Below are 10,247 nucleotides of genomic sequence, written 5' to 3' on the forward strand. Positions count from 1 at the left end.
CAAAAAATTTTAGGTCTAATACATCCTGGGCATATCAATCCAAAAAAATTACTATGTTTCGTATCAAAAAGGAGGTTAAACGTATAGTTCTTACTTAATTTTATTAGTAAAATAATATTATAAAGGTATGTACATTTCATTCACTACAGTCTAACCTCACATAAATATAGTTGCAGAAAAATAGAATAAACTCAAGTTAAGCATCTTGACTTTTTTGTATTTATGTTAAATTCATGTATGAATCAAAAAGAAAATGTAAATATATAGAGTTTGTTTGGGTGTTATTAAGTTATTAGAAAAAGATTTTTTTTTCAATAAAAAATATCTTTTTTTATTTTTTAGTGTGTTAGATAAAATTGGTAAAAATTAGTGTATTCCAAAAAAAAAAATAGAGAGTACAGTATTCTTTAAAAATGAACCTGTTATCAAAGGTTTAGCTTTTCAGGTAGCCCATTTGTAAATACAAAAAAAAAATTTAGATAGTGCATTTGTAAATAAATAAAAAAAAGTCAATTTAAAAAACAACTTACAAAAATTGAGATTTAAAACAAAATTAGTGAAATTCAAATCATAAAATCAAAACAAAAAATAATGTTCTTATTAATAGTAGCAGAGGATATCATTCTGAGTCCAAAATGATACAGAAGACAGGGATAGGGTCAAGGTGTAAAACCCCGTATTTCTAAAAAAATTAAATAATAAATTTATTTATTATTTATTATATTTAATTAAGATTATATTTTTAAGAGATTTTATATATAAATTAAGTAATTTTTTATTTATGTTTTAAAGTTTTATTAATTGAATAATAATAAGGATTTTATATACTTTAAATTGAATAATTAGATTTTTAACTTTATTTCATGATTATAAAGGAAATTGATTTTTATTATCTCTAATAATTGAATTAGAGTATTTATTTAAAAATAAATTTTAGGGAAAATGACGCATATAAACCAAGTAGAGGGTTGTTTTATACAATTCTACTAAAGATAAAAACGTTACAAGGTTCTACCAAGAGCACTTTTCTATAGAGTTCGAATTAGAGTCGCTCGAATTACACATACCATAGTAATTTGAATCATACAAATTCAATTTACACACACACTAACACATACTAATAATTCGAATCACCCTGATTCGAATTACACGCACACACACTAACACACACTAATTCGAAACAGGATCATTCGAACTAGTCCAAAATTTCGTGACTATAGTAATTCGAAATAGGCTGTTTCGAATTACCCCCTGTTTTTCCAATATAAAGAGTTCGAAGTAACCTCATTCAAACCACTATTCTAAATCCATGCCCCACCAAATCCTAGAGAAAACGACCCAGTACGACTCCAACAAAGGCTTGAGCAGAATATTTAGTCGATGGGGGATAATCCAGACCGACTTTACCATTTGGATGGAGTAGCCCATATAGCTGGTGTTATCAATGAAGAGGTTAGTGCGAACTTGTTCTTTTAAAATAGGAGTGAATAAATTATTTTTTTATATATATTTTTACCTCTCGTGTGTTAGAATGGTAATCATTATGTACCATTGCTAAGTTAGATAGGATTGCCATACAAGTGGTTTTGTTAATGGTTTTGTTAGTGGTTTTGATAGTGAATGATGTTAGTGGTTTTGTTAGTGGTTTTGATAGTGAATGATGTTAGTGATTTTGTTAGTGAATGATATTAGTGCTTTTGTTAGTGGTTTTGTTAGTGGTTTTGTTAGTGAATCATGTTAGTGGCTTTTATATTCTGGTAAATTCTGTTTGTAGCCCCAGCGATATATTTCAAGCATGCGACGACAGCAGGGTATGCGTCTAGACGAGAGGTACGTTCCATACTTGCAGATGGCCGGCTTATACCATCTTGCGAGGCTGAACAAGAGATGGTTCAGACTGGATGAACCCCTGGTCAGTGCGTTTGTTGAGCATTGGCGTCCGAAGACACACACGTTTCATATGTCGTTCGGGGAGTGCACTATTACACTGTAGGACGTGGCGTACCAATAAGGACTGTCGATCGATAGACATTATGTTAATGGTTGATTGACAGATTTTCAGACGTACATCCAGGGTGGTCGGCTAGCTTGGGTGTGGTTCCAGGAGTTGCTAGGTGTGTTACCTCCTGCGAACCAAATCCAGAAGTTTGCAGTGAACTGCAGCTGGTTCCAGGAGACATTTGGAGAGCTTTTCTGAGGGAGCCGATGAGCCCACAGTTATGAGGTATGCCCGGGCCTATATCATGATGCTGTTAGGGACTCGGCTATTTGCCGATAAGTCCGCAACCGCATTCATATTAGGTGGCTCCCATACGTAGCTAGGCTTGAGGACATGGGTAGGTACAGCTGGGGATTAGCTGCTCTCTCGTGGTTATACCAGTGCATGTACCGCGTGGCGTACAGACATATGGTCAAGTTAGTCGGACTGTTACAGCTACTTCAATCATGGATCTTCTAGCGGTTTCTTGGATTTAGACCCACTGGATATGATACATTCAGCTAGCCCTTGGCCTCGAGGTATTATTAATTTATTCTATCGTCTGCTATTATTTTATTATATCTACGTTTATACTGTTATATTACTTGGTGTTATTTTCATTTCATGATAACATGGTCGTGGGTTCCAGGTTGTCAGGTTACAATTCTACAGCGAGCGAGAAGGGACCTCGAATTGCGATGTGGAGGCCCATGATAGACCTCTTACAGGCTGGGGACATAAGTATCTGAACCACACCTTTTGATTATAATCTCTTTTAGATTAGCAAGTGTGCATGGCTAAACAATGATGGTTCATATTCGCAGTTTATTTGGATGCCGTACAGCTCTCCTGATGTTCTTCAGGTTGTGCATCCGAAGATATTGGAGCCTCGACAAACGGTGTCATGGAGGTGTATGACAGTGCTGATATATTTTGCCGTCATAGAGTGGCACCAGATATATCGGGTGCTACCACAGTTTGGTGGAGTACAACCCCGACCCCAGTCCGCCCTCGACATCGACTTCTTGATGTCGAAGGATGGCAGAGGTGGTGATCGTTGGTTCTCGTACAGCTTGCAGTTCTGGCACCTTCATTGGGAGAGCCGGGCGGATCATGTGCTTCAGTTTGATGTTGTGCTAGACCCAGGTCCTTCACATAATTTTTTGGATTGGTGGGTCCAGCATGGTAAGAGATTCCTGTCACCTGAGCTGTATCTTGGTGACCCCAGAGCCGTGCCTATTTCGGTCAAGGTGACACAGCGAGGTGGTGGACGAGTGCTTGACATGGATCGGGTGGATGATGTTCTGGATAGGCGTCGTGTTGAAAGAATCGTACTTCACATCATCTCTAAGCACTGAGATCGGAATGCGATAGAATAACTTCTAAACCCATTTCACGCCTTACAGCCCAAGTTTCTGTATTATAGAATTCAAGATGTCATCGAATCTCGTTGTAGGTCTCATAAAAATACTCAGATGATCTTTATCAGTGAACTTCACACCATGGCATGTTTTTCTCTTAATCTACCCTCTATAATGCACCAACACTACAAAACTCTCCTCACTAGCCATTTTGTCTCACTCAAATGAACTTAATTCACATTCACACCATATTTATACACGTCTAGGGCTTCCTAATTCAAAACAGCCAATTTCGAATTATATATACATAATTCGAATCAGCTAGATTCGAACTGCCTATCAAATTGCTCACCATATAATTTGAATCAGAGTGATTCGAATTGCCCATGCATAATTCGAATTAGAGTGATTTGAATTGCCCAGGCATAATTCGAATCAGAGTGATTCGAACTGCCCCATGCATGATTCGAATAAGTTCAGTTTGAACTACCTAACATGCATACTCCCTCATAATTCAAACATTATTGATTCGAATTACTACTATTTTTAGTTCGAGTTAGATTGATTTGAATTACATAGACACATGCTTTTGGTTAATCTATGTCTCATTTTTCGGTTTGGTTGAATCATGTAATATCTCATCCAAACTGGCTTAATACTGCTATTTGTCTTAAATCTTCAGTTGATAATTAAATAAGTATTTTTATAGATATTACTATTGAATCAAATTTGGTTTAATTAATATTTTACTTAAACTTAAAATCCTCAATTTTATACACAAAACCCTAATTCCCAAATCAAAACCCTAATTTTGTCCTAAATCTAACACTGACCGCCTCACCCACCGCCTTACCCACCGCCACACCCCCTATTTCCCCAAATTACACACACCACAAATCAGAAACACACACACACACACACACGCACACACACTCGACAGAAGAGAGGAAGAGAGGAAGAGAACGAGGGAGAAGGAGAAGAGAGCAGGGAGTTGCGTCGCCACCGCGCCGTCGCGCCGTGCTGCCGCAACCATCATTGCCACAGCTTTCCCATTGCCGCCATCATCACGAGCCGCACATCGTCGCCGTTAGATCCGCGTCGCCGTGGCAGGAGATTCTACCACCACCGAGGAAGCTCGCAAAGGGAGAGGAGGAGCTTGTGAGAAAGGAGCTCGTCGCTGCCACTGCATGCTGCCGATTGCGTGCTCCGCTGTTGCTGTTGGGGACGCAGTTGCCGAGCCTCTGGCTGCCGAATAACAGCGTTGTCAGTGCCGAAGGTTGCTGGAAGTTGCTGTCAGAGATGCATGTCCATTTTGTCATTCTTCTTTATGATTATAAGTTGCTCTCGCTTCGAAGCTCTCGTTGTTATTGTTTTGGTAATCTATTTTTGAGGATTTTAAGTCATGGATGTCATAGGGTTAATTTACTGAGCTTGCATACGGTGGAAGTTGTCGGAGCTTGCATGTTTTATAGCTTTTGGGTTTCGACAATCGAGGTAGGAAATTTTAAGTTGAAATTAACTATTTTAATATATGAATGCCACAGATGTCTAGTGGGTAATTGCAAATGATTTATGATTGTTTGAAATGTCTGAATGATAAGTTTGAGTTGGACTTGTGACTGAATTTAATGAATGTATTTGATTTCTTGATTATTTGGGAATGCTGAAAATTCCGATTATTAGCTAGTTGTAATGAAAATTTGTTGAGTTGTGACTAATTGATGAGAGTTCGTTGAAATGTGACTGTGAATGGTGATTTATTTGATATTACTTATTAAATTAAAATATGATGAGTTAACTATTGAAAATCTAACGTTTTAATAATTGAGGAATTGAATTTGGATTGTGATTGTAATTGTGACTGGTTTGTTTGATGGTGTTCTGATTAACCGGAATTGATTTTGAGAACTGTTAAAGGATTCTGTGATTTGTGTAAATTAGTGATGAATTGATGAGATAGAATTTGGATTGATGGATTATGTGGGAATTACAAAATTGTGGATTTTCTGATTGATTGAGAACCTTTTATTTGATACTTGTTGAGAAAAGGTGGATGAATTGTTGAGAAAGAGGGAACCCGTAAGAGTGGTTAAGCTCAAATTTTAGAAGAAATGCTGCCAAATTTTTATAAAATTCTAAGACTTTATTTAAAGTTTATTTAAAAGCAAATCTGATTTAAGAATATTATTTGATTCAATTTATTAAGAATAGAGTTTTGTTTTCAATTCGATTTATTAAGAAAAGTATAATGTTTTAAACTCAATCTTTTGAGAAGGGTTTTACTTTAAGTTATGTTTTGAGTACGGTTTGATAAGAAAGAAAAGAAGAAGAACGAAAAGTAAAGAAAAGAGAGATAATTAAAAGAATCTTTGCCACAGGAGAGCAGAGAATAAAGATTAAACGAATATATTAAGTAAAGGAATGTCTGCCACAGGAGAGCAGGTACGACTTTGTTTGGGCCTTAGTGCCAAATGTATAGTGGGGACGCTCACACACTGCGAACTGTTTTCCAGATGTAAGCACATTGAAAGTCACATTGTATGTGACCTAGCCATAAGACTTATATAAGCACACTGTATGTATCTGGAAAGCCATATCTGGTTATGTCGGGAGCGGGTAGGCAATCGACACATAAGCTCATGGCCTGCATTAGGAATAGACATGCATCATGTTGTTTGCACATTTGTATTTGATTGTGTTTGCTTGTATTACTTTTCTATGATTATGCTGTTTGACTTGTTTGTATATTGGTTTGAATCCCTTACTTGTGCTGTTAGTTCAGGATGTATTGAGGTGAGATGTTGTGGTTGAGAAATGATTATGTGGCTGAGAGATGGTTAGTATGACTAATTTTGTAATTAAAATATGTTTTGAGTTTAGAAATTTAAAGAAAAGTAATTATTTATCTAAAGTAGAAATAAAAGTATTGGCAGGGATTTAATAAAAATAGCTTGATTGAGTAAGGTTAATTATTTGCATTTTATTTATTACTTTTACAGTATTTATATTCCCTATTGAGAACGTGTGGTTTGTTCTCACCCCAAAATCTTCCACCCTTTCAATGACACAGGTTCAAAGATTCAATTTGAAGTTGCGGGCGATTATTAGACTTATTTATGAGTTAAGTTTATGAGTTGAGTTGCTTTCATAGAATTTCTTCACCTTTGTTATTTAAGATTTTATTTTATATAGAGGAATAGGAACTTTATTCGGGTTTTATATTGAATTATTTTGTATAACATTTATTATTAGTAATAACTATGTGACTACTATTACTTTGTGATCTTTGATATATGATTTTAATTGATAAAAACAAATTTTTTTGGCATTTTCTATAAAACTGAAATGCTATATCGAATTAAAGGCTGAATATTAAATAGTAAATAAGAAAAACAGTTGCTTTTAGTGCTTTCTGTAGCATGTCTTGTTCTCTCTTGATGATACCATAGGGTAAATACACATGCATTTTAATCAAGCACCCTTATAGCTAGCAATTTTTGTGCTCGAGAAGATTTATTTATTTATTGGATGAGTGTTTTTTTGGAATTCAATGTTTAATTTATTTATCAGTTAGAATTTTAGTTATTCAATTAGCCATCCAATCTTGTGCAATGTGGCTGCTTTTTGGAAAAGGTAAAATAAAATAAAATTTATTATCATGAAAATTTATGATGTTTATCTCATGAACTTTGTTCTTTGTTACTTGGTTATGGATTCCATAGTCCTTAATTATTTACATTCTAATAACTCCTAACATATCTATGGCAATTTCAATTATAGTCTTCCCGAGTTAATTGCGTTGATTATTGATTATGAAATCATGAAGTGCTTCTGTTCCATATTCCAATCAAGAATTAAAAAAAGTGATCATGCAGCATACTCATTCATGATCTTTTGATTTCATTGCTAATGTTGCCTTTTCTCTATTGACTAAGAATGCAATTTTATCATGAAATTAGTACATGAAGTTTTGGCATTCAGATGATGATTCTATCTTGATCTCTAAACTATGTCATAATCCCTGACATATGACACCAAATGACACCAAATTAGTCCTTCAAAGACCTTGGGCTTTGTTTATTTACGGACACAGAACACTGAGACAAGAACACGGATATGGAGACACATAATTATATTTGACAGATGAGACATGAACTCGTTTTTATTTTTCATTATTCTTATCAATTTTTTGTAATTTAATTTTTTATTATTATATTTTTCTTTGTACATTTTTGTGTAAAAGAAAATGTGAGAGTAAATTAGACTTTCATAATTTGTTCTTTACATTAAGTACTTAAATTAGTCTGTTTTCCAATTAGCTGTGAGCCTGTGATGTCAGTTCATATGGACATATTTATTCAAATTTTGTTTTGGTTATACACCTAAAATTATACTAATTAACCTCAGGTTAGAGGGGATATCACAAGGGCTTTAATGTACATGGCAGTCGCTTATGGGTTTCAGCAACCAGGGAGAAATCCAAGTCTTCGCCTCTCAGATACTCCAAATGTTGGTAGGTTGGAGCACTGCAGATTCAGACTCCTCACCTCTGTCCCAACTTCTATTCGTTGTTAGTGCCTCCTTCCTTCTACTCTAATCATTACTTCTGGTGTTTTCTGTTTAGTTTGATCAGAACTTTCTTTTGTTCATGGATTTTAATGTTGCACAGATTGTTGCTATTGGTGCCATTACAAGTGCATTTCATGAATTCAACAATGGTATGCATTTTTGATAAATACATATCCCTAAGTTATTAGAATATATAGACTTGATTGTAGCTAGGTTGGTCACAGTTTGGCTCTTATAATAAACTTGACTGAAGGGATTGGTGCTGATTAATATGTGCAGCATAGTATTGGTTTCACTTTTACTTACCAATCCAATTCAATTTTATTTAAAATATTGTGTCTATATCGATTTAGATTTATTGGATTTGGATTTGGGAATTGATTTTTCTTATTACATCTATATTGTGCATATATGTATGTCTCACTAGACATGTTAGCTTTTTTTTTTCAAACGTAAAAACCATAAAAGAGGAATTGCATATATGAGCTTGGTTGTGATGGAATGACATGCATGTGTAGTGCTTAGTCTTTATAGGATGAAAATATTATGGAGGCAGAGGACCCTTGATTTGGGATTTTTTTAGTGTAAATTTTAAAGTCAATTTAGCTCCTATCCTAACATTTATTGAATTAGTTAACTAGTATGATTATTTAGCATTTTTGTGTGCATAGAATTATCATGTGATGGAATGATATGAAAATATCAAGAGCCTCATGTTTTCCTTGATGCTATTCTCTAGTTAGTTTCATGGATAATTTTTCCACTATTAAAAGGTAAGAACAAATATAAAACTGTGGTTTTAAGCATTAAGGCACAATATTATTTTTGGTAGTGACATTTTTGTATTGTGCTATATTCTTGTCTAAGCTCTGTAGCTTGATCACTTAAAGCATGGATTATTCAATGGCATTTGGAATCCTGCTCGTCTTTTATATTTGGTATTTGAGTAAGTGTTCACCATTTCATTATCAATTATTGATATATATTGTATTTTTAAACATGATATGCCTGGTTAATTTAGTTGATCACTTTTTATCTTTTCTAAATAAAAGTTTCTCACATCAAAGTATGTAATTAGGTTATGAAGGAGCTTATAAGAACCAACAGGAGAACTCTTCGGCAGAATCAGTTCACTAGAATCATGGAAATTATAGTAACCATTGTAAGAAGGGATAATTATATCTATATGTTCTTTAGCTTCTTAAGGAAAAGAATTCCATACTTTAAATTGGTGGTGTCTTTGTATTTTATGTAATAAAATTTGTTTTTCAGTTAATTTACTATGTTGATATTTTTTATAAATATATTATTTTGTTTTTCAGTTACTTTTGTTGTTTTTGCCACAAATTTAGATTCAATGGCTTTAAAATATTAAGATTTATTGTATTAAAAAATCCAAAAGGGACGAAAAATATATTTTTAAAACTAAACCAAAAAAATTTAGCGTTTTTTAATAGGAAAATCGATTTTTTTTAATTTGTATTGAAATTACCGGCGGTTTTATAACCGCCGCAAACAGTCATAAATTAAAAACCCGTAATAACATTGCGGCGGTTCTTAACCGCCGGTGAAAATGGATTAAATCCTAATACTTGTATATAGCGGCGGTTTTAAATTAATTGCCACAAAATATTGATTTAGTGGCGGTTATACCAGCGGTTACTGGAAACTTTCTAAAAACCGCTGCCAAATACAATCCCTGCGCCCATATCCATGGCGGTCTGGTTAACCGCCGGCATTTGATTTTACGGCGGTTTAAAACCGCCGCTAATCAAGAAAAAAACCGCCGCCAATTTCCACCTCCCTTGTAGTGTTTTGGTACGATCATGACGTGCTAAAAGTTAAGGTGTTACACAAGGCCAAAGAGATGAAAACTGCTGGAAGCCACCGTTGGGAGGTTGTCGAGGAGCCATTCATGACGTTGTAGAAGATTAAAAGCTGAAGCATACAACATATTTTGTGAGACTTAAAAGGCCAATTGTAATCTAATTTTCTTTTATTAAGTCACCAGCTGCGAAGTAACTTTCTTTCTAAGAAACCAAAACCAAAACCACCAAAAGCTTTCGTGCCCGTCTCTCTCTGTGTGTGAAACCATGCAATGCATGATGTGCAGTTGGAGTGAAAAAGAGTATTCTTTGGAAAAGAATAAAGTAGAATATTCAATCACCTTTCGTTTTTTTTTTTACCAAAGATAGGAAGATTTAAATTCGCAACTTCTTAAATAAGTATGTGAAGATTATGCCATTTAAATTATAATTTATTGGCAACTACTTTTCATTAAATCATTAGGAATTATAACTGATATTTCTATGTATTTTTTTTAATTATTAAAAATGAAC

At 34.3% G+C, this 10,247-nt stretch overlaps 1 long non-coding RNA gene across 1 annotated transcript; it reads left to right on the top strand.

Moving 5' to 3' along the window:
• Positions 1–7,522: 7,522 nt before the first annotated feature.
• Positions 7,523–9,083, top strand: LOC127743117 (uncharacterized). Its single transcript, XR_008004419.1, has 3 exons — positions 7,523–8,057; positions 8,776–8,854; positions 8,987–9,083. It is a non-coding gene; the product is annotated as an uncharacterized LOC127743117 (long non-coding RNA).
• Positions 9,084–10,247: the final 1,164 nt, after the last annotated feature.

Source organism: Arachis duranensis, chromosome 10, assembly GCF_000817695.3.
Source record: "Arachis duranensis cultivar V14167 chromosome 10, aradu.V14167.gnm2.J7QH, whole genome shotgun sequence".
NCBI classification, from domain to species: Eukaryota; Viridiplantae; Streptophyta; class Magnoliopsida; order Fabales; family Fabaceae; genus Arachis; species Arachis duranensis.